The following is a 24,330-nucleotide window of genomic DNA, read 5'->3' as shown; positions in this document are numbered from 1 at the left end:
AAGGGGGAAATACGATAGTGGCGTGGTCTTGAATGGCTGTGGTGGGAGGTAGTGATAAATGGTCAGATTCTGGATCTGCTTTGAGGGTAGAACTATGGAATTTGCTGATGGATTGTAGCGTGGTGTGAGAAAAAGGAGTCAAGCCTGAGTCCAAGTATTTTGGACTGAGCAATGGGAAGGATGGTGTTGCCTCTTACTGAGATGAACAAGACTGGGAGCAAGTACGAAAATTTTTGAGGGGAAGATCAATGATACAGTTTTATACAACTTAAATTTGAGATGTATATTATATACCCAAGTGAATGCAGAGTTGACAATTGGATATTTGAATCTAGATTTCAGGGGAAATGTTGAAGCAGGAGATACAAATTTGACAGTCATTGGAGTACAGATGGTATTCAATGTCAAGGGACTGGAAGAGATCACCAGAGAGTGAATGAAGAGAGACAAGAAGATGAGGTCCCAAGACTGACTGAGCCCTAGACCACTTCAGTGTGTAGCGGTCAAGAAGATGAGAAGGAACCAGCAGAGGAGAACAAAAGGCAGAATGATAAGAAAGAGGGAAACTCAAAGAGAGATTGGTGTCTCAGAGACAGAAAGAAAGCAAAAAAGTAAAGATGTTTTAAGGAGAGGAAGAGAAAGTAGTCAATTGTGTCAAACGCTGCTAATAAGCCAAAGAAGATGAGGACTGAGAATCGATCTTTGGACTTGGCAAAGTGAAGGTTCATTGATAACCTTGACAAAAGCTGTGATGCTGGAAAGATTGGACAGATAACCTGATTGGAATGAGTCCAAAAGAACAGAGGAAGAGAAACAGAGACAGTGAGAATAGACAACTCTTATAGGATTTTGCTACAAAGGGGAGGAAAGTAATGGGGACAGGGGGGTCTGGGGGGGCGTGACTCCAAGAAAATGTAGGGTCTAAGGAGGGATGATACTGACACATATGGCCCAGGCATTGACGAGTCAGACTGGATGCTGGCTCTAGGCCTGGAGCACAGTCTTGTAGGGCCCTGCTGATCCAGACTTTAACCCTTTGGTTGCTGGATTATGGCATTTCCAGGAGGTCCCAGGGGAACGGTTGGGGTGAAAAAAGTGTGAGAGGGGGTACTGGGAAGCTCAGGGTAGGGGGTGCTTACCAACAGACCCAGAAGTGTTTGCATATTTTAACAATCAGCATGGTAGTACCAGTGTGTTCCAGCTGAACATCAGCCTTGGATCCATAAAGAGTTTGTTTTTTCTTTATTATCTTCATTTTTTAAGATGAGGATATTGTAGCATATTTTCACAATGATGAAAATGACCAGAAGAGAGGAGAAATTTGAAAATTTGATGATGTAAGAGAACAAAATGAGAATTATAGGGGATCCTTGAGTTGGTGAGTGAGGATGGGGCTAGTGCATAAATGAAAAGGTGGGTTTTGATAGAAACACAATCTCTTTGTCCCTTATAACAGGAAAGAGTGCAGAGGATAGGGGCACAGACCTAGGCTAGCTGCTAAGCGGTGGTAGAGGGCACGTGGACTTTTTTCCTGGTTGCTTCTATTTTCTCTGTGAAAGGGAAGATATTTATTAACACTTCAAATTTTTCTCTTCCTTGGGATCACTATGCATCTGCATTTTACCTGAGATTCATTTGGAATTCTGGGGAAATCCTGGCCACTAGACCAACTTTTGATTCAGGATCTGTGTCTCCCACCAGGAAACATGCACCTGTGGAACTTTGGTCCCATCTTGTGCTGTGAACGATGATCAGAGCCCAATTTCCTTTAGAGCCAGTTTATTTAGAATGTGATGACCCTTGGCCCTCTACTGCCCTGCTTTGCTATGGAGTGGCCCAGAGAGGAAACATTTCTTGCCTGGTATAGTGATGTATCCAGCGCCACCATAGAACCTGACTCAGAGTAGGTGTTCAATAAATATTTCTTGAATGACTACAGGGAGGAAGGAAGGAAGGAAGGAAGGAAGGAAGGAACAAAGAAAGGCAGGAAGGGAGGGAGGAAGGAAGGAAAGATTCAATTTGCATATAGAAAGGACACTACTAATCTAGCCTAGTTATGTATGTTTCTGCTCAGGAGATTTACATCTTATTTATAACTAATTCCTCTGTTGCGTGTTTGGCATTCCAAGATTTTTGCCTAGATTCAGGAATACACCCAAAGTGGCAAAAGGATGACAGTGTTGATTGCTTTGCCTCTCTCTCTACCTCTGAAGTTAATATGATGCTCTCTCAGTGCAAAGGCACAGACAGGAAGGAATTTAATGCAAATTTAGCCAGGAGTCTAGTGCCACTTCACAAAATATTGATTAGGTGTCTGATTTGCTCTCCCCTGACAATGGGCCATAGGAATAAACCAATGAGGTGGGCTCAACTCCAGCTCGTCATGGTCATTCGATAAAGCCAGGCAACCAATGAGGAGCAGCTACCTTTTGATTGGGCGAGAGGCCAGTGAGGGGGGAAACCGTCTTAGCAACAGCAGAAAATATTGCACACGCCCTTGCACACACGCACAAACACAGACATCATGCTTTACCACCCTGCTGCAGTTAACAGTTACTGATTACGTCTCTTAAGGCTTTTGTTTGGCCACAGTCCTGCTTCCAAAGGACCAGTTTCTGTTCACAGATCACACTGCTTACCTGGTCAGTCAGCCCATAATCCCTTTTTAATGGAATAAAGGGGCAACATTCCTCTCTCTGCCCCCTCCAACACACATCTTATTAAGAGCGAACTTTGATCTGCAGGTAGACGGCACAGGCTTTGCTCTTGAAATGTGCTGTTCTGAACCCCTTCAGGGAGCTGGCCCCACCCCCGCCCTCCTTTGACCCACCTGCAGGTGGGGAAGGCGGTGTGGCGTGGAGGCCGGGCCCACCGCTGGACTGCTGTCTCTTTTGCTTCCTGTAAGAACTGCAGAAGGGATTGCACCAGGCTAGAGCAGGCTTCAGTGTCGCTGTTATTTTCCTTGCAGGCTTCCCCTTGTATTGTTCCATGGCCTTCTCATCCAGGGCCCAGGAAAGCTTTCCTGTTTTTGGCATGACATTTGGCAATGTCATACTTAGCCCCTGGGTTCCAAACATTTAACATTCTCATTTGCAAGGTTCCCCTCCTCTGGTCTCCATTGTGTTTTTTGTTTCCTGAGCAGCTGCCCTTATTCCCCAGGTGCCAGGGCATGGGGGCTCCCCGCCAACCCCTGGTTTCCCCAAATTAGTAGTGGTCATGGCTTACTTGCCTCATTTCTGAACTCCCCACCCCATATCCTAGCTCTGGGTTTATTTCGAGGCAAGTGGTGATGGCAGGTAACTGGCAAGGCACATTGGTTCCCAGCATCGTTCTTTCCTCCATGAACTTTGTTTCTTTGCTCTGACAGCTGGTTTCAGCATGAATCTTTGATCCAAGAGCATCTGTCCATGGATTATCCTGGCCTGCTGGTGGCTCTCACTCATGTTCCCTGCTGACAGTTATAATTCTGTCTGGGTAGGAAAGCCTATCAGTTAGGACAACCTTCACTCTAAGAGGCGTGTGGCTATATTTTATGCTAGAGAAAAGGAAGTTGAGATGATGTCATAGGAATTTTCCTGTCCAAGAAGGATTATTGTGTAGGAAATGGTAGCCAGCTGTTTTCCATCTTGTTGCCTACAAAACAAAGTGAAATGACATGAAATGGAAGCAAGAGAGAATTAAGATAGACACGAAGAATAAGTTTCTGAATATTAGGGTTAACAGCACCTGGAATGTATTACCAAGTGAGCATTTGGAATTACTTTCTGAGTTAGGTACGGTGCCCATCCTCTGGAGTTTTATTTAGGTGTATTCTCTCACAGATGCCGTGGGATGGACGTGATGACCTACAGGGCAGTGTGTATGGGCTTTGGAGTCAAATTGGTCTAGATTTAAGTTGCAGCTTTTCTGCAATCTCATAATATGGTGTTAGCAAATTTATTACCTTCTCTGGGCCTTTTTTAAAATCTGTAAAATGGAAGTCACAATATCAACCATATAGGTTTAAATAAAATCATGTATGTAAAATCCCTAACTTAGGGCTTACCATGTAATAAGCATTCAAAAATGTTGAATCTTCCTCCCAATTCTAGAATTCTCAGAGCCTCATTCCATCAATAGAGCTCTGGGAACAGTATTGTTAGTCAATTTTTAAAAATTGAGCATTTACCTAGAGCGTAATGTTATGAGGTCTAGACATGGTGTCTGCCCATGACAATTTACATTTTAGGCCAGAAAAGAAGCCAAACAAGTTATATAACAGGGAGCAGCTGAGGCAAGGCAAGATTAATGCCAATTTCGTGGAGCCAGCAAGTATAATGTGAGTGGGATATCAACCTGCATTAGAATCATCCAAGAAAACATTACAGGAAAGTTGGGACTTGATCAGAGCCTTAAAGAATGGCCAGAATTTGGATAAGCTTAAGGGATGGAGGTAGGCAGAGGCGCCTCCCAGGTTGAGGTGGTAGCATTGGCAAACTCTTAGGAGAAGAAACGAGCATGATTGTTGAAGTAGGAAGAGAGGAGAGTGGTTGGCAGGGAAGAGAAACTCTTGAAGTATGTTGGTTAAAGAGCTCAGGCCCTAGAATTAGGCCTATCTTGGTTTCAGTTCAGGAACTACCACTTACGTTGTTGTGACTCAGTTTCCTTAGCTGTAAAATGGGCATAATAATTGTGAGCATTAAATGGTATTGGAAGCAGATAAAAGGCTTGCGGTACGTCTGACTGCAAAAACTATGCTTTAACCACCACACACACTGCCTTCATAACAGGACAGCCAATCCAATATTTTTAATGTGAGAAATAAATAGATAAAAGATACAGCTATGAATGATAGCTGGACAGAATTAATCCTGTGCTGCTGAGGAATGCTGTGACAGTGACCTTTGGTGTCCTCCCTTCCAGACAGCTGCTTGTACCCACTTCTCCCTCTGTGGGTTGTGATTCCACACATAAGCGTTTTCCCTTTTATCTCCCCATTTGCATGCTTCTATTAGACATGGATTTGGTTAGCCCTGCATCTGTGAGACGGCTAGCCAATAATAGAAGCCCCACAGGGACTAATGCGGTCTGGTTTGGGGAGCAGGTCTGGCGAGTGAGGTCTAGGTCAGGAAGCTATTAGCTGCAGAGTCAGGAAATATATTCAGCTGTCATCACTTTTTAATTAAAAATAGCCTGTTGGCACTTGCATTCCACCACTCTGTTGTAGATAGTTGAGCCCCACCCTTTCCCTGCACTGGGTCCTCCCACAAAACACGACAAATATCTTCTCCCTGGTCAAGGGACTCGGGGGCTTGTTCAGAGACCGTGAGAAACTTGATCTTTAGGAGGCAACAGGCACAATGCATAATGCATAATCTCTTTCCAGCCCTGCCTCTAGTAATGGCTGGTTGGTGAGAACATTTATACCATGGAAATCTGTAAATGCTACAAATCGGGACTTTTTCTTCTCTGGAGAGTGGCATGTTAAACATTGACCATCTCACCACCGGAGGAGAAGGGGTAAATTCCCAGCTGGTAATTCCTAAGATTACCATTGTGAAGTAGGATTTTCTATACTCCAGATTTTTTTCTTCATTTTCTATCACATTAAATCCACTTATATCATTGCTTATATAGAATGGAAACTTGAGAAACAATATGGGATCAGTTCAAGAGTCCACTCAGCTAGACCTAAGTTAAAATCTCCACTCCTTAATTACTTGTCACATGGCCTTGTCCTTGTTTACTTAACTGTTTTAAGCCTTGGTTTTCTCATCTGTAAAATGTGGCTAAGAATAGTATCAACTACTTGATCACTGTGAACATTCAATGAAATTGTTCATGTAAAGCGCATAGTGCAGTACTGGGCATGGAACAATCATGCAGTAAATGTAGGCTATTTTATTAGTGAGTATTTATAATTCAGGTTGGAGGACACAATAAAAAGTTGATCAGGTGTAGACTAACCATGTTCTATCAGGCTTGTCATGAATGTGTAAGGTTAATAAGGACATTATTTGACACAGTTATCTGAACCATGTAACAGTGAAGTGTAGTAATTGGGTGCCACAGCACTTAATTAAATTGTTTAACTTATTACTCTGGTGTTTTTGCATTTAAAGATATTGTGTAAAACAAAACACAGCACAGTCCACACTCTCTTAAATTGGCATAATACACAAATTGTATATTCAGCATCTTTTAGCAATATGCAAATTAAGCACCAACATATTTGCAGCTTCATCAACACAAAGCATTTGTTTTGTGCCTATTTTCCATAGACACTCCAGAACAAAACAATTTTTGACAAATACAGTTCCTACTCTTTTGGAGTTTTTGGTATAAAAGAGACAATACTAAGATCTCTCTCATAGGTAGACAGACAGATAGATGAGAGAGAGAGGGGATATTCTGAAGGCAGAATAAAAATTTTTGTGCCAAGAGCTAATTCACAGAAATGTGAAGTTATTTACCTGTGTGGTGAAATAGAAATTCATTTTAGGTGAGTGTGAGGTCGCCTCACTGGAATCTTATAATAGGCCAATAGGTTTCTAGTAAATTTAGTCGCCTGTATTGACTAATTTTAATTTGTTTTTCTTTGAAGTGCAATTTTCTCTTTCAAAGTTAGCCAGACCAAAATGAGGGGCCAATTCAGAAGAGGTCAGTGGCAAAGTTCACCCAACATTTACCAGTGTATTTAATCCTGGTTTCACTGGTTCCAGTGGTAGCTCTAGAATCAATGGTTGTCCAAATGGCTCGTCTGTATGGTGAGTCTTCACACTCTCCAGGTCAGCATCCTCAGTCAACCTGCATTAGAACCACCTGGAGGGCTTATTAAAATGAAGATTCCTAGGCCAAAGTCCAGTCCTGTAAATTATGTGGATTGAACCTAAGAAGTTTGCATTTTATCATGGGCCTCAAATCATTCTATCCACCTTAAACCACTCCTCTAGAGCCTACCCTCTCAACGTTCCTCGTATCCTGTGCCTCCTTATTCCTTCTGCTGCTGCCTTATTCATACATCTAGCCTGGCTGCTACAATAGACTCCTAATTGGTCTCCTAGTTATTCTCTTTACTACAGTCAAAATAAACTGAATGAAATTCAAATCTTATCACGTCAGATCCTACCTAAAACCCTCCCATAGCTCCCTATTTTCTATAGGATGACTTAGTCTCTTTCCTAAGCCACTTAGGGCCCTCACCCGCCTTCCTCTCCTGCTTCATCCACTCAGTTGCCCCTTGCCTGCTCCAACCACACTGAAGGCTTTCACAGTTCTCTGAGCACCCTGGGTCACAGCTCCAGGCCTTTGCTTGTATTCCAGCATCTTGCTAGAATGGCCTCCCCTCACCCCACTCCTGGCTCTCCGGTGACTACCTACTCATCGTTAACATAACAGCTCAAGAATGACCTCTCCTGTGATAACTTTCCTAACCTATTCTCTTTATTGTGCCTGTCTTCCCCTCCAATCTGTATTTACTTTGATGATAGCATTTATTACCTCCTCTGCAGTATTTGTTGACATGTCTGTCACTCCCTTGAAGGCAAAGCCCGTGTCTTACTACTCTTGGCATCTCGAGGAACATATTAAAGTAGTGTTTTTCAGAATAAATGAATGCACCCATGAACTGTACAAGAGGGAGCCTAAATTTATTCCCAAATTAAATCTTCAGCTCAGGAGTTGGTTGCATCATCTTTCTTTTGATGATTTATATCTTATCAAGAGTTTCCAAGATTGAAAACAAAATGAAACAATTTGGAGTTTCCCGTATGTAAGTGGGCTCAATCCAGTTTGACTCAAAAATACTAAAACTGGATGAAGCCACAAAATGTCCCTTCCCTCCAAGATAGAGAGATTAAAAAAAGAATGAAATAAATGAAACCAATGTCTTTGTTATATAAATCTCAGAGTAAATTTGGGTAAATGAGCAATCTATATGGCAAATGTAACTGATCTTTCTCGAGAGTTATTTTACTTAATTGGTTGATTTAATTTCCTAGCAAATGAAATCTGAAAATACTATCCCTGAGAACACTTACTTGCTACAAATCTCTTCTCTTACCTAAACCTCATTTATTTCAATTAATTTCCCATCATTCCTTCTCTCTCACTGTCTGCAGTGTGATTTGGGTATTGCATAGTTTTCTTTCAAGGTCACAGTTCAAAGATCAAACATAAGAAGTTGAAGACTTTCAATTCTACCATCTAAGCCAATTTTAAGAATCAATGGTTGTCCTCATGTGTTGCTTGTGGGAATGTAAAATTGAACAGCCACTTTGGAAAACAGTTTGGCAGTTTCTTAAAATGTTAAATGGAAACTTAGTATAAGACATCAATTCCGTTCCTAGGAATTTACTGAAGAGAAATGAAAATACATGTGCAGGTAAACACCTGTACATGAATGTTCACAGCAGCATTATTCGTAATAGTCAAAAAGAGGAAACAACCCAAATGTTCGTGAATTAGTAAATGGATAAACAAAATGGGGCATATCCATGCAAGGAAGTACTAGTCAACAATAAAAAGAAATGGAATACTGATACACGCTACAACATAGATGAACCTCAAAAGCATACTGAGTGAAAGAAGACAGACACAAAAGTACTCATACTGTGTGATTCCATTTGTGTGAAATATCTAGAAAAGGCAACTTTATAGATACAGAAAGCAGAGTAGTGGTTGCCTGAGATGGGGTGGGGAGAATAGGAGCAGAAATTGACTACAAACAGGCTTGAGGAAATTTTGGGGGGTGATGGACGTGTTTTAAAATTGGGTTGTAATGATACTTACCCAACTCTATACATTTACAAATAATCATTGAATTTACAGTTATAATGGATGAATGCTATGATGTGGGAGTTATACCTCAGTAGAGCTGTAAAAATGGTTAAAATTGGTACTTGGTTACTTTCATATTTTATTTTAGTGATATTACAGTCTCAAAAACCTTTCCCAGGTAGTGTTAAAAAAAAAATCTTTAATCACAGGTTCTAGATTTTAAGTTGGTTTCTTTCCTTTTCCGCAAACCCCTGAGACCTTTCACCTTTGTACCAGTGGAGACATATTCAGACTGTAAAAACTTTTTTCCTTCAAACTAATTAAGCTCTGATGACATCAGCTGTATTTGCGGTACACCTGATTAAGGCCATGATACTAATTAAATTCTTGAATGATTAAAAATGCAAATTACCAGATTTGGTTCAGCAACAGGCATGGCTGCCTGGCTCCAGAACAGTAGAGGAAATAACCACTCTCATCTCAGGTAATGGAATGCTCTCCAGTCTAACCTGAGTCTAATAAGATAATAGCATCAACTGTGAATGACCGAGACTTACCTATTTCATATGGGGCAATATTTCATTTATAGGGCAGCACATTTCTAGGTGGTTCATACCCATGTGAGTATATCGAGAGGTGCTGTGGCAAGATGGAAGGACCTCCAAGCTTTGGAGTTAGAACTGAGTTCAAATGCTGCTTCTGTCACTTACCAGTTGTGTGATCTGTGGCTAATTATTTAATTTCTCTGAGCTTATGTCCCTTTATTTATAAAATGAGATTTGGATATCTATTTCAAAGGATGATCTGTCCCAAAGGATTAAAAGATTTACCCCAGTCATCTCTGAAGATAGAATTTGTAGATTGTGCTTTGGTAGAATAGGAACTGCTGTTTTATTTTTGTCTGGTTCTGATCCATTTAGTTGCATGTGCCATCCTCTTACACTGAGCCTATCCCAGTATTCCAGTACAGTTCATGGGGCAGCTAGGAGGTGGGACTGGCTGAAATAAAAGGACCATTCTGAGACATAAAAAGGGATGAGAGAGATAATCATTAATTTATGCATTCAACTAATTGTTATTGGGCTTCTCCGTGTTCCAGGCATTTATTGCATAGAGAAGAATAATGTAGAATGTGGTAAAGGTTTTTAAATACTGGGATGATAATAAATTTTATACCTATATAAATGTGTGGTTGTGTGTGCATGTATGTAGTTTTTCTCAGAATCAACTGCACACCAAAGGTGACTCAGACATTTATGGAACTTTTATTGGAGACTTCTGGTGAATTGTGGGTTGGAGATTGAGAGACCAAGGAGGGAACATGGTGGCTCCTTCAGTGTTAGTTTTCTCCGACTTTTCTCTTGTTGTCTCTGGCTGGCTATAAATGGTGTCATAGAAAGAATACCAGATTCCGAGTCAGAAAACCTTGGTTCGACAACTGCCCCTTCACGTTTTAGCTGTGTGACTCGGGCTTGTCATTTAACTCCTCTGAGCTTTATTTTTCTCATTTATATAATGGAAATAAAACCTCTGCATTGTCTGCTGCCCAAATGTCAAAGCTCAAATGAGGAAATCCATTTGAAATCATTTGATAAACCATAAAACGAAACACAAGATAAGGTGAGGTGCGGGTCGCTGTTGCAGAAAGAGGCTGACGGGAACTGGGGAACGGTCAGTTATCTGTTGTAGGAAACAATGATTTTGGCATTTCTCCACAGAGTAGACATTTGGTGCTAATTTATGCACATTAGTTAATTTTGTTTTGCTGGGGGCTCAGATGGGACTCCCTGATGGATGTGCCATCCCTGACAGAATTAAGAAAGCCACATGGCTCAATGCTGTGATCCTTCCAGGGTTGGAACTAAAGGAGACAGGCTCTTGAGAGGCACAGGCTTGGCTGACAATTTCCAAGTCGTCTGCTCAAGGAAACCCCGCTGAGGCCCAGGAAGTGGGATGAGTAGAGAAAACCCTTTTGTCATAAAAACTGTTAGGCTTGTTTTCAGCCCAGCTCCCAGTCCTCTGGGTTTTACATTCCAGGCATGTAGGAATGTAGTCACCCAGTGGTAACTGGTGGTGTTGAGCCCTTCTTTCCAAGCTCTGAAACCATCTGGGCTAGCTGAGAGCGAGAAGGAAAAAGTGGCATCCTTTTCAGTGGGAGAAAAACACTTTCAACAGTCAAACTTAAGGCAAGTTCTTGGAGAAAAGAGAATTATTCAGGAGAAAGACAGCCAGATGCTCTGCAAAATCTTGTGTCTGGTTATAGCATAAATTGAGGATGGGCAGGAAAGAATCACTGCATCTTGAGAATTGTTGAACCTCATCGTGGACATGACTCAGGTAAACCGTAGAATCCCGTGCGTCTCTGTTTACGTATTGCTCTCACTCTCCACACTGTAAGCTGCTCCTAACTAGGACCAAGGTCTTGGCATTTTTTTTCTATCTGTAGTGCTGACCCTAGGGCTTGGCATTCCACAGTTGCTCCATATATATGATTGAGTGGAATGGTTGCACTGGCCCTTTCCACACGCCAAGGCTGACGGGGGAAGGAGGGTAATCCCTGTGGGTAATTTACCTCAATGTTCCATAATCCTTAATATTTGGGGAGGATTTTCACTTGTTAAAAGATAAAAATACTTCTCTTCTTTGGTACCTGTTCATTTTGATTGTGCTTGTAGCATAAGCAATAGGCTAGAAATGGACCAGAAGGCAAGCAAGGCGTGATCTCTTTCTATCAGGCAGAGCTTCCCAGAGGCGCTGTGGCAGGCTTGGGGGGGGGGGGGGTGCAGTGGTTACAAGCGTTTCCTAAGATATGGATGGTTTCGCGTTTCTTATAGTGGATGAACATGTGAAAGCAGTTCTGATGACTATTTAGAAATTTGCAGTTCCATTTGCACATTCATTGTATGGCTTTGTCTGTAAACATCCTGACTTCTCTAATGACTATTTGGGCATCTGAAACTATAACAGCCCCACCCCTAGAGTGTCCTGGGGCAGGTACATACAATTCACTTCCCCCTGATCTTCCTGTTAAAATGTCCTGGTACTAGTTCGATTATTTTTTAGTCCCAGCATTTATTTATTATCAGTGATGTTCTTTGCTTTGCCCGCAGTATAAAATATTAGATTTTTTTCTGATTGAATTTGCTCTTATATATTTTTTCTAATAATACAAGAGTATATGTGACTTTAATCTTTACACTTTAAAATCAGGTATTAGGTGTTCCTAAATAGAAAATGATTTATTTTACTAAGAGATTTTATACAAGGTCTGTATTTAATATCTTCTATAACATTTTCTAATTTGAAAAAAATTAATAAAATTTAATTAATTTTATTACTAAGTCTCAAATAGAATCTCCCAAATTCTTTCCAAACGTATCCCAGTTATGCAATTGTTATAATTTCCTGTGTGTAATGACGTGAAAAAGGTAGGGCAAGACTGTTATAAATTATCCTTGTTGCAATTTTTCACCCTGGGAGATTGGACGTAAGTGGAAAGAATGTTAATCTTGGTGGAAGGGATTTGTTAGAGGAATCCAAGATGTTGCTATTTTCGTTTTCAAAGTTCCATTTGCTAAAATAGTGAAATAAAGAGGGCAAGTTGAACTTAAAGATATTTCACGGTGATGGACACTGTCTGCTGGGATTGGATGCCTTTCTGCAGATTCCGACCTCGCCAGCTGGCCCTCTCTTGCTTCTTCCAGGAGAGCATGGGTTGAAAGAGGCAGCAGGAACTCAAGAGGTAAATGTCACTCCACCTAGCCTCCATACTTTGAAATTACACATGGATTTAACAGATTTCAAAGTGTCATAGTCGTACAAGTCATAGAATTCATTAAACCCCATTTAAATGAAAAGTAAGTGATAACTCTCCTACTTAAAAATAATTGAGCAAATGTTTTTATATTAAACGGAAACACTTCAACAGCATTTCTATTGAATAAATACACCGAATACAGGAGAAAAACACAAAATGGGTCTGACACTGACTTTAGATTACTCTTCCAACATTCTGAAAGTGTGTGCAAGGGGTGCCCCCTTTCTTCTGCAGGGCTGGGGAGAGAGGTCAATGCTGAGAAAGTGCACCTGCAGCTTTGAATGCCACCCCCTCCAACCCCCGGGGCAGGGAGGGGGGAACAAAGCATGAACTAGGTGGTCTCAGGAGTAAGGTTGCCATATTTAGCGAATATAAATACAACAATATATGCAATATTTGAGATATACTTACACTAAAATTTATTTTTGTTTATCTGAAATTTAAATTTAATTGGGCATTCTGTTTTTATCTGGCAACCCTACTTAGGAGGGAGTTGGGGGAGAGGGATCTGGGAAAACATTAGGAAGCAGAAAAAAAGGAATCGACAAAGTGGTGAGTGAATATTATAGTAGGGGGATGTCTATGTCATGTACTTGGAATAAAATTTGCACAGGATTTCCAAGGATGCAGAGGGGCGTGTTGTTGGTCAGGGAGAGCTTCAGATGAGAGCAGTACTGATTCTTGAAGAAGACCAGAAATGACCCTCAAAGGAAGATGGTGGGAATTGAGGAAGGACATTCCAGGCAGAAGAAAGCGTGTCGAAAGGCTCAGAGGGGTGAAGCAACTCCAGTATCCACCTCCATGGAGCCTTTCTGTCCCAGCCGGAGGGAATTCATCCCTCCTTTCTCTGTGCTCTCATGGCCCTTTGCTGGAACCTGAGTCACCCAGCTCTTATGCTTTCTGCTGTTGAGACATCTATGAGGGGGCCCCATCAGGTTGCAGGTGGCAGGTTATGAGACAGACCCCAGACTCATCTGTCCTGGTCGAGCAGACCCCGCTTTTTGCAGAAGATTGAGACCAAACGCATCAAATGTTTCAACGATTTTTCAAGCAGTGCAAAATTTTGCATATGTATATATATGTACTTAAGTAAACACAAGAATTGATTTATAGAACATCAGACCTTAAATATCTAGGAATGGTTCCCCACGAGAGAAGTAACAACATGAAAGTAAACCAAATGGAAAAATAAGTAAAATTCCTTGCATTCCCTGAGATTTATCCTCAAGCCGAACCATCCTGCTTAAGTGTATGAGGTAAACTCTCTATTGCATGTCTCAGCAGTTTATTGCTTTTGAATGTTATGTTTTACAGGAGAGAGGCTGTCCTGTATGTTGTTTGTGATACTTTTATCCCTGTACTTAGAATCCTCACCTGCATAAAGTTCTTCAACTGAGGGTGCTGTGGAAATAGACAAGGAGGACCATACCTTCTGCCCCTTGGCCACAGAAACTGAGGAGCCCTGGGTATATGTGGAAGGGGAATTTCCTTGCTGCCCTCTTCCCATAATGGTATGAATTGGAGGCAAGCTTACCCAGAGATAAGAACATTGAGAAGGTGGCTTCTTCTTGTAGTTTTAAGGTGCAGATAAATTTCCTTCACCGCCCTCCCACCCCACCCCGCCGTTATCATTGTTTTGGTGGTGGTGGTGGGAGGCTATTTGGGGAATTATACTTTGCCCATCAGCTGTCTAAGGGTCAGAGTGGTTTGAGCCTTTCAACTCTAGGAGTGTTTATCTTGTCCCTGAAGTTAATGTTGTATGTTGCTTTTCTCTTTGGTTTTCTTTGCACATTTCCTAAAAGTGCTGGAAGTGCTCCATCTAACCATTTCACTCAGACCTCTGAGGACCTCTCTTGGCTTTTCTTTACCTGAGAAATGCCCATATCTGGTTTGATGATCCATCCAGGCAACTTGCCTTTTTCGGCACCATGCAGAGAGCCTAGTCTCCTTTGCCTTTCTTGGCCCTAGTGCCTGTCTTTGGGGTGGAATTGATCCCATGCTTTCTTTCGGGCCCCACTGAGGGCTGGTTTCTGCTCTCCTGCGCCACCTGCTGTAACCAGCTCCAAACGCAGCTCTCCCAGTCTCCAGCCCTAGGCTCCCAGCAGGAGCCAGAGCCAAAACCTCAGACCAAGCAGATGTTATTTAGGCTGCCAGATTTCTGTCCCGGTCTTATCTGTGCTGCCTTCACTGGCTCACTAGATCAGAATCCCAAATGTCCCCAGATGACTTGCCTCAAGTCACGCAGACCCTGAGCTCCTTGGCCAGAAGGAGGGAGGCTGCCAGTTTGGGGGCTGGTGATCAGGGGCTCCTGCCAGCTTCCTGAATATGTGGTCAATGGAGGCCAGCCTCTGCCCAGCAGTGAAAATGCAAATGGGTTTCTTTCACAATGTCAACACACACATGGCACTTATCCTCTAATGGGCTTTCCAAAGTGTCCCCAACATGTTCCTTGATTGGGCCACTAGTTTTCTCCCAAGTTGCTCAGGAATTGGAAACTTTGTTTTGTTTTGTTTTTTAACACTCTGGACTTTTCTACGTTCTCACAAAACTTGGTGATTTTAACCAAGAACCCATCAAGAAAGTGGAGTGCTGCTTTTTATTAGTTAGATTAAGTACCCTCATTATTCCCTATTCTAGGTTAAAGATCTCTTGTTGGGGGGGGACTTGTGGATTTGTTTATTCTCCATCAAATGTAGTCTGGCACATAGTAGGCACTTCACAAAAGCTTGTCAAAATATGCAGATTCTATCTGGTGAAAATCCTTCATGAAAATCCTTTTCTACTTGTCCATTAAAAGTAAAAACTGTCAGATCTGAGATTCTGATAGTTCATTCCTGATTTAAGCCTGAAAAAATAAAGCTGACCTGGTGGAAAGAAATGCTGAGCGATAGCAGTGATTTCTGCTATTACTCTGATAAGAACGAGGATGGTAACCAGCTGTTGTCTCCTGAAGTTAGAAAAAGTAGCAATGTCTGTATGTAGGAGAGAGTTGGGTTAGATATGAGATAGAACTTCCTGAGGGCAGAAGTTACAGGATACTCTTATATGAATGGAGGTTTATGCCAGCAACTACTCTAGAGATAGATACACATCCAGTTAGTTCAATAAACATTTATTAAGCTCCTACATTGTACCAGCACTGTGATAGAACTAGAGTTAAAAGATTAATAAAGTACAGTGCCTGATCACAGAGAAGACTGAGACAAATAAACAGACAATTTCAATGTCACTTCCTAAGCACTAAGAGAGAGCTGTGCCCCAGGGTGTTGTGGGAGCAAGATGAAGGGGCACAAATTCAAGCTGTGTAGTCAGGGAGGGCTTCCTGAAGGAGGTGATGCTTATACTGAGTTTTACCATTGGATGAGAGATATCTAGATGAACAAATGCAATCAGTGTATTCTAGCAAGGTGGACAGCTAGATTAGTTGACGTAGAACCATCTTTTGATCATAGAAAATCCTTTCAGTCCTTCTGAGCTATCTGGGAAATGCTGCTGTCCTATAGGCAATGTCTGACAGTCCTGGTGGCAAAAAGGGGCTCAATTTTCTGTTTCCATGTTCAACTTGTTACCTTATTGGGACAGCCCTTCATAGATTTAGGAGGGAAGAGATAAAGGAGGGAATCTCATTTTTCTCTACATCCAAGGGTTGTGGTCCTCTCAGCAGCCTCTCTGCTTCGACAGTCAGGGCACTGCAGAGCTGGCATGTCCTTGACGCATCAGCCCTGGTGTATTTGGGGGCTGCCAGCCGAGCCATGCTGACTGGAGTCCTAGACCAGGCATTCTCCATGCGATCCAGGAGGCCACATAGAGGAAGGCTGAAGCTGGGGCCTGCCTGCTGGGTCAGAGAAAATAAACGGACTGCCACCTAAACACTCTCAGCAGCTGCTCTTTGAATTCTAGCAGATTATCTTGCCAGGCCCCATTGTACAGATGGGAAAACCGAGGCTGAAGAACATGGAGCTGCTTCCTAGGTCCTGGGGAGTAATGGGTGGCTACTATGTATGGATTTAGTTTCTCACTTCAGTACCACAGCTAGTACCTCCCCAGGGTGGGAACTTCTGAGAGGCATTTTTCCCAGAGAGAAGTGCTTTTGAAATGGCAGGCCAGTTAGTAGTGGCCTGTTTCCACTGGATACCCTGCTTATTGGGCTGGCATCGCGGGGGTGGGGGTTCCCAGCCTCCTCCAGGGAGGTCATTCAATCCCAGCCATGGCAGCTGGTGTCCTCCATGCCCTGGACCACCATCAGAGAAAAGGATCTGAGGGAGAACAAAGCATGCAGCCGTGGCTGCAGACCTGAGCCCTCCACGCCCGCTTGCCTGAGGCGGGCCCCAGCGGGGCTGGTGCCAGGCGCTGTGCTGCTTCTCCACCCCCTTCCTGGGCCCCTCGGCTCATCTGCTTGCTTTCAGAACTCCAGCCATCCTGAATGGGTCTTTGTGTGCGCCCCAGGAGCTGGCTCGGAAGAGCCCTGATCGAAACGCTGGACAGAGATGTCTCCTGTGGATCCAGGCGCAGCTCGGCGCGGTGCCCATCTTGTGGGAGGCAGGCCTTTATTGTGCCGCTGCCATGCCCCATATCTGGGAGCGAGCTGGGACCTGGATGAATGGGAGAAATGTTCTGCACCCCTGCACAGTGGGGTCATCGGCAGGGCCATGGGGATGCAGTGACTCAGTCACTTCCCCTGAGCTCTTTCCCACTCTCTCTCTTTGCTACTTTGCCCCCAGAGGTGACTGTAATATGAATACCAAGAGGCACAATGAAATGGTCCCTCCTTATGTGCCAGGCACGGTGCTAAGGGTTTTATCCCATTTAATTAAGGCTTCTCAACAATCTGTGAGATATGTCGTCTTAGCATCCCCATTTTACAGATGAGGAAACCGAGGCTGGAGTTGTTAAGCAACCTGCCCTGGTAGTTCTGAACACCGATTGGATGGATCTGTGCCCTTGCCTCCTGCTTCTAGCTTTCAAGGTGTCTCCTACCAGACGTGAAGTCCTAAGGCCACTTTAGCTTGGCTCCCTGAGAAATCAGCATGCTCCAGGGTGCTGGCAGACTCAGGGGACCCAAGGGGAGGCAAAGCCTGCTTCTGGCAAAATGCAGAGAACCTCCTGGCCTTCTGAGGGCCCATCTGCTTTACACTGTTACCACTTTGTGCTTTATTTTAAATCAAAGGTAACATTTTATTTCATAAGATAGAAGAAACTATGGATGTATAAGGAAAAAGTTGGGGTACAACTACATATTGAAAATTTTGCTAAAGAACCCTCCCCACACCCCCCAGGACGTAAAATGGTTTTATGAGGCAAACACCACATGAGGGCTTGGAGCCCAGGGTTCATGTCAGGTGTCCAAGGTCCCGGCTCTCTTTCTGACTGCACTGCTCTGCCTGGTGTCCTGCTGTAAGTGAGGGGAAAGAACTAATTCCAGGCATCTGCCTCTGCAGCTCTCTTGGGTTCAAGTGTAGGCACGAATCTTGCTATTATTTTTTTCTTAGTAGACACAAGTGGTGGTGATGATAGCCTTTACACACATGTACGGCAGGGCTGTCTAGCTTGAGAGGGGTGATCCATAGCTCTCTTATGGAGCAAGGCTCAATGGCCCTTTTGGGGGACAGAAATTTTAACCATGACTTTTAAAACAACTCTGTTAGCTGAGCCAAATGGCCAGCTGGGAAGTACTATGAGTATTTCTCTGTTTACAAAGAGGCTATGAGCAATCTATGGTAAAACAAACAAACAAAAACAGCTGAAGAAATGCAGGTTAGATCTTAAGAAGAACTTTCTAACTGTGCAGTATAATGAGATAAGCAGGCAAAATTATAAAAGTTGTCCTCCAGAGTTTGTTTGTATTTGTTTCTTTTCTCTTTAAAGAAAAGTTAGCTTTTCACCTTTCTAGGATAGTGTCATTATAGTCCATGCTACTTCTGGGGATAAAGGAATGACTGTCATAGGCCTTATGTAGAGGGAGACTCCTTTATATCCATCTTTCACACATGACAAGAAACTCTAGAATTGGAGTCCCCAGAATTGTGCATGACATGGTGTGTCCTGCCCCTCATTGTGAAGAGGTAATGTCCCTTCCTGGTCACTATTGCATTCAGACCCAGAAATGGCAATGTTGTAATAGTGGGTAAAGTGACTGAGTAATTTTTCTATGCATTATTCTCCAACTTGCTTTCTACAATCTTTGTGCATTGCTTGGATATCCAAGGATCTTTACTCAAGCTTGTTTCTCCATTAAACCATTGCTGTCATCCTGGATTATTATTACAGTCTAATTGTGGTTATATCTAATAAATACTTATGTTTTGAGTAACTGAAGCCTAAGTACAGCAGAGAAATACCCATCACAATCAAGATAATCGTTTGTAGATGATTCAGGTCCTGAGATGTCGGGTGTTGAACAAGCAGAGTCACGAATACCCATTAGCTTCTCTTTCATTTCCAGCCCTTCTCCACTCACTATGCTGTCAATCTTTGGGGTTTTTCTTAGGAGTCACTTGTTTCCTTTTTACTTTGCTATTCTCATTTCTGAGAGTGGAACTCACTCTTAAAACAAATAATTGTTAAAGATAGCAGAATTCAAGAGCCTGAGGGATAATTCAGGATATTATCCCTTGTCACAAGGATTATGACAAGGAGAATATATACAAGAGAAACCCATATGGACATGGCAAGTGAAATTCACCTCTGGTATGTGGGCTACTGAAATTTGAGCAACTTTCTGGGTCTCAGTCCTTTATTCATAGGGTAACACGTGAGTCATTGGACAATTTAATCTTTGTGAGTAAAGATGTCCATTTGTTCCTTGGACTTTGGTCAGTAGGTAGAATCACTATGTTTGGACTGTGACCAGTAGGCAGCAGAGTACCACCAAGAGTTTTTGAACAGAAGAGTGACATGATGAGAGGCATTTATCAGGAAGACTAAACTGAAAGTCCATGTAAAATGGATTACAGTGGGTAGATACTAGTATGGAAACCAATCGGAAAGAGGTAGCAAAAGTCCAGTGGAGAAAAAAAATAACTTCACCATGGATAATTGCAGCAGGAATAAAAGAAAAGGATGAATTCAAGAAATACGTTGGAGAGAGAATGGACAGAGCTTGGTAACTAAGCGAGTATGAAGGAGGGGCATGGGTGAGGGAGGAATTAACTATGACACGGTCGATATCAGATTTCTCCAGGGAGCACTTGGGCGTTTGTCCAATGGCCAGTGGGAGTAACTGAACTTTCTGCACTTTTCTTGCTGAGAAACAAGGAGGGAACAACAGTGGCCTGTTAGCTGTGTAAACTTACCCCCATGAAGTATCATTATGGGCAGAGTATGGCCTTGACATAGGGTGATTCAAAATCAGAAATAGGGCAGTGGACACAGGTTTGTATTTCCATGAGAGGTGATGCCATTGGATGGATTCCATTGCCACTGCTCTGCCCCCACACTTGATGAGGATGGTATCTAATACTCAGGTTGGTTTTAGTTAGTGGGGCTCTCTGCACACAGAAATGGCGAGAATTCCACAAAGAACTGAAAGGGAAAATTTAACAGAAAGTGCCACGGCAACATCCTGCATGACCAACAGTATTGGGTGACTGACTTTAGCGTTTTAAATTACTTCCCACCCTGTCTCTTCTTGTCACCATTTCCCTACTCATAAATCCAAGGCCCTGATACCAGATTACCTCAGCTTTAACAACGAAATGGGAAATGATTTGCAATTAAGTTCTGTGTTCATTGCTGTCATGCCACCTGAAGACAGTAGGCATTGGGAAGTGTAGTGAAGATAGCATCTTATTGGCCTTCAAGATCAAAAATTTCAGTATGGGACCATCGGCCTTGTCTCTGGTTTCCCTGTGGGCCTCTCAGATAACCTAGTAGCACATTCTCTTACACTGACTCCAGGACAAGAAAGAGTGTTCTTTCAATAAGGAAAGCCCAGATGACTAAAGCTCTTTCTTAAGAGAAAGGCCCGGGGGGTTTCCTCTTTCTATGATTCAGGTTGGTCTCTGGCCAAGGACCTATGAAATCCCCTGAAGATGAGCAGCTCTTGAGGGTCCAGCTGTATTCTCAATTAAAGACAAGAAATTTGACTCTTCTCACCACCCTGTTTGGTTTCCCACATTGAAGGCTGTTTTTAGCCTAAGAGGTCCTTTCTTTTCTTGGTTGGAAATGCTAATATCTATATTCATTAGTTGATATAGGAAAACCGATCATCTGTGCAGTTACGGCAGGCAAACTTCAGTTCATAAATTTCCCTCCAAAGCATGAAGATGTGGTTCCTTCTGATTGCCAGGGCTCCACTGGGGTCTGGAAACTGCTGGAGAGCTTCTGGGTCAGGCAGTGCTGGGGCCTCTTGGAGGGGCAACTCCTAGGAGGGTTATCAGCATTAACTCTCTTGCTCATAATGCCAGGCTTTTTGATAAGGGCACTGAAGCCAGCTTAGGTTCCTAGAATTTATTTACCCATCTGCAAATCTGATTTGCCCTCATTTCTTTGTCTTCTAAATTAAAAATGGCAGGTTTGACCTCAAAACCCTTTGGTTTCTCTCTGGGTAAGAAAGTTCAGTACTGAATGACTGACTGCTCTGGCTATCTCTGGACACATATGGGTCTTCTTAGCCTGTGAGAATAAGCTCAAATTTTCCTTTTCAAAAGACTCTGTTTCCCCAGTCTGTAGAATACCCTCAGACTCTGAGCATGGACTTATAATGCTGTTGCCTTAGTTAGCCATGAATTGATGCCAAGAATTGAGGACACACTTCTATGATCATTTTTTTTGTTGTTGGAAGGCTGTTTGGCTGATCTTGCAGCCATCTCTCAGAGGCAGGCAGTTCTCAATGATCTGCACATGGATTACATGCTTTGTGAATTATTCATGGATAATTTTTAATTCCAAACTGGCCGTGCCACTGCTTGACATGCTGCATTAAGATATCCCTCAGTCTTCCCCTCAGCTAGGGATACCTAGGGAATGTTATGCATTCTGATATTAGCATAATAGGAAATAAACTGGGAGGTAAACTTATTGAAAAGTCAGTGTATAACAATTTCCTAATCAGAAAAAAACAACTTTGGAGTAATCCCTTGTGGAATTAGGTTATTTCTACCCAATATCCCTCCATGTTTATTTTTAAAAAGTCATGTATATACTGCCTCCATCTTCCTCCCAAAGCCAGAACTTGCATGAAAGTAATTGCAACATTGAACCCTGAACTTTGTAGAAGTTTAGGAGTGAGAGAGGGTATTGACATAAATTCTTCCGCCAACCTGAGATCCCATGGGGCTTGCTCTAAAAGCTTCTCTAGCCCTTTCTCAAGACAGTCTTCAAGGGAGTTGACTCTGAGTTATCTTGTCCATCTTCTTAAACAGGATGAAACCCAATCAAGCAATGTAAAACCAACGTGAATATTAGTTGCGCCTGATCCCCTCTTTGGTAAATCATCCCGTACCTACTCCACCTTAAAAGTGGACCGTGCACTTTCTGCATGCTGAGACTGCATGAAGTGGGCCCCAGCTCTTCTCAGGGAAGGAATGTAAGCAGAGCCCTGAAGAAACCACTTGGCTCAGCAGTTCTAGGGCTTGTTGTAATTGGCCTGGCCTGAAAGAATTCAGCAAGCTGTACCTGTGCCAAGGAAAATGCAAATGCTTCCCTGAAACAGAGGCGTTTGGGGTGCATAAGAGGAGCTGGGCTCATCTATGACCCAAGTAGAAAAGCAGGGCAGATAGAAAATTTGGGAAATCAGAGTGGCAACGTGGGGACCGTGGGTAGAGGCCACATCAACTGAACTGGTCCTACCAGGCAGGGTGAGTGGGGCCTAGAGGGGAAGGAGCTTGGGTAGAAGGCTTCCTCCTTCCATTATGAGCCTCGTTATTTCCCTGAGGAGTAAAGCCAGTCTTCTTGCCCAGTCCGGCTCTCATCAGTTGCCCCAGTGATCCTCTGCTGGGCTCAGCATGTGTCACCTTCCCCAGACCCTGAGAAGTTGACCGGGGCTACTCTCTGACATTCTCAGGCCAGGAAGAAACTAGCTATGGACTGACTGCTCCTGATTCTCTATGGCTTCTCACATCCCTTTTCTGTTAAAAATGTAAAAACTAGAAACCCTATTTTGTACGTCTGTTATTTTTCTCCACGGCACCTTATAATTCTTTGCAGTGGTTTTTACACTTGGCTGCCTTTGGCTGCCCTCTTCTCCCCCTTCATTATTTGTGACCTGTATTTGTAGTCCCAGCTATATACCTGGTGCTCAGCCATTGTAGTTACTAACCAAATGATTGTTAATTGACTGATAGTAATTCAGATTACTATGGGACATTTTATAGCATGATTTTTTACTATCATTTTTATTTCTCTTTCTATCTTATATCTGAGCATATAGCAGGTGTTCAGTCAACACTTGATGGCTTTAGATTTTTCTGATGAATTAACAATCTTTTGCAGCCAGAAAGGTACACTTGACTGCCCTCCTCTGAGAAAGGAGCTAGTGGAGAAACTAAGTCGGATGATGAGTCTAGCTATCTTTCTGTTTCTTTCCACTCAGAAGATCTTTCAATGCCTAGTCTCTTCCTTGTTTCTCAACATTTACTTTTATCCCCACATCTCACCATCTCTTGAAATTCCGAGATGGTCTTGGAAACATCCCAGGTATCTTGGACCTCCCTGGAGGCGCTCTCTTCTCTTCTCCCTACCTCTAAATTTCCCTTACTGATCTCACTTTCTCCCTTTTCCTCCATCCTTAGCCTCTGTGTCTTTCCCCTCCTCCACTTACGCTCTCTGTCCCCTCTTCTCAATCAGAGGTCAATCCATTAATGCTCCGTTTCTCTTGCCTGCCACCCTCTGCAGCTTTCCCCTCCTTTTTACATCTCTGCCCCAGGTCACATCATGCAAGCAATTCCAAACACACACCACATCCCAGCACCCCTCAAACTCCATAGTATTTCTTTCTTCCTTATCAGCAATCTTCACCTTTTTTATTTCTCCTGCCCCTATTTTTCTACCTTCCCAACTTGCACTGGAAGTCTTGCACGTATATGCAAAAGGTAGCATAATGGGCCACAATTTCACCTATACTTTTTACTAGCACCGTGTGTCATAAGTAGTGGCCACTCAAACTGGAGGTGGTGTTTTTAAAATTTGATATAATTCTGACTTTTTAAAATCCTGATTAATTTTAGGTTCTGTCTTTATACTCTGAAAAAGTGCATAGTAAAGGTACCATTTTTCTTCTCCTATGTTTCCATGTCTTGCTAATGTGTTTTGTATGTGTGTAGTTTGCTTATTTCCCCATTACGATGGTCTACAATGAAATTAGCTTTGGAGGCAGCATTCAAACAGAGATCAGGCAATACTCAATTGGGGAAGTTATGGAACGAATTCAGAGGAAAGGGGTGAGGGTGTTCAAGAAGATGGCTTCTTCTTCTTTTTTGCTGAGGAAGATTTGCCCTGAGCTAATATCTATTGCCAATCTTCCTCTCTTTGGTATGTGAGCCACTGTCACAGCATGGCCACTGATAGAAGAGTGGTGTAGGTCCAAGCCTGGGAAGTGAACCTGGGCCACCAAAGTGGAGCATGTCAATCTTAACCACTAGGCCACCAGGGCTGGCCCAACAAGATGGTTTCTAAACATCGCTTTTAAAACCTGAAATTCTCCTTAAACTGATCAGAGTATAGGGGTTTTGCCTTTTCCTTTGTGTTTTCTGCTATGCTAAAGGGCATTTGTCCCACCTAGGAGGTGCTTAAATATTGGAATTCCCTGAGACAGTAAA

At 42.8% G+C, this 24,330-nt stretch overlaps 1 long non-coding RNA gene across 8 annotated transcripts in view; it reads left to right on the top strand.

Moving 5' to 3' along the window:
• Positions 1 to 10,810: 10,810 nt before the first annotated feature.
• LOC106801400 (uncharacterized) overlaps positions 10,811 to 24,330 on the top strand; it is a 124,869-nt gene continuing 111,349 nt past the window's right edge. For all 8 annotated transcript variants that reach the window (XR_015552743.1, XR_001390746.2, XR_015552742.1 and 5 more), the window contains exon 1: positions 10,811 to 11,094. This is a non-coding gene — a long non-coding RNA (uncharacterized LOC106801400). The remainder of the gene's footprint in view (positions 11,095 to 24,330) is intronic.

Source organism: Ceratotherium simum, chromosome 7 (genome assembly GCF_057802395.1).
Source record: "Ceratotherium simum simum isolate JZ-2026a chromosome 7, ASM5780239v1, whole genome shotgun sequence".
In the NCBI taxonomy this organism is placed as follows: Eukaryota; Metazoa; Chordata; class Mammalia; order Perissodactyla; family Rhinocerotidae; genus Ceratotherium; species Ceratotherium simum.
This window is presented reverse-complemented; position numbering and strand designations above follow the sequence as displayed.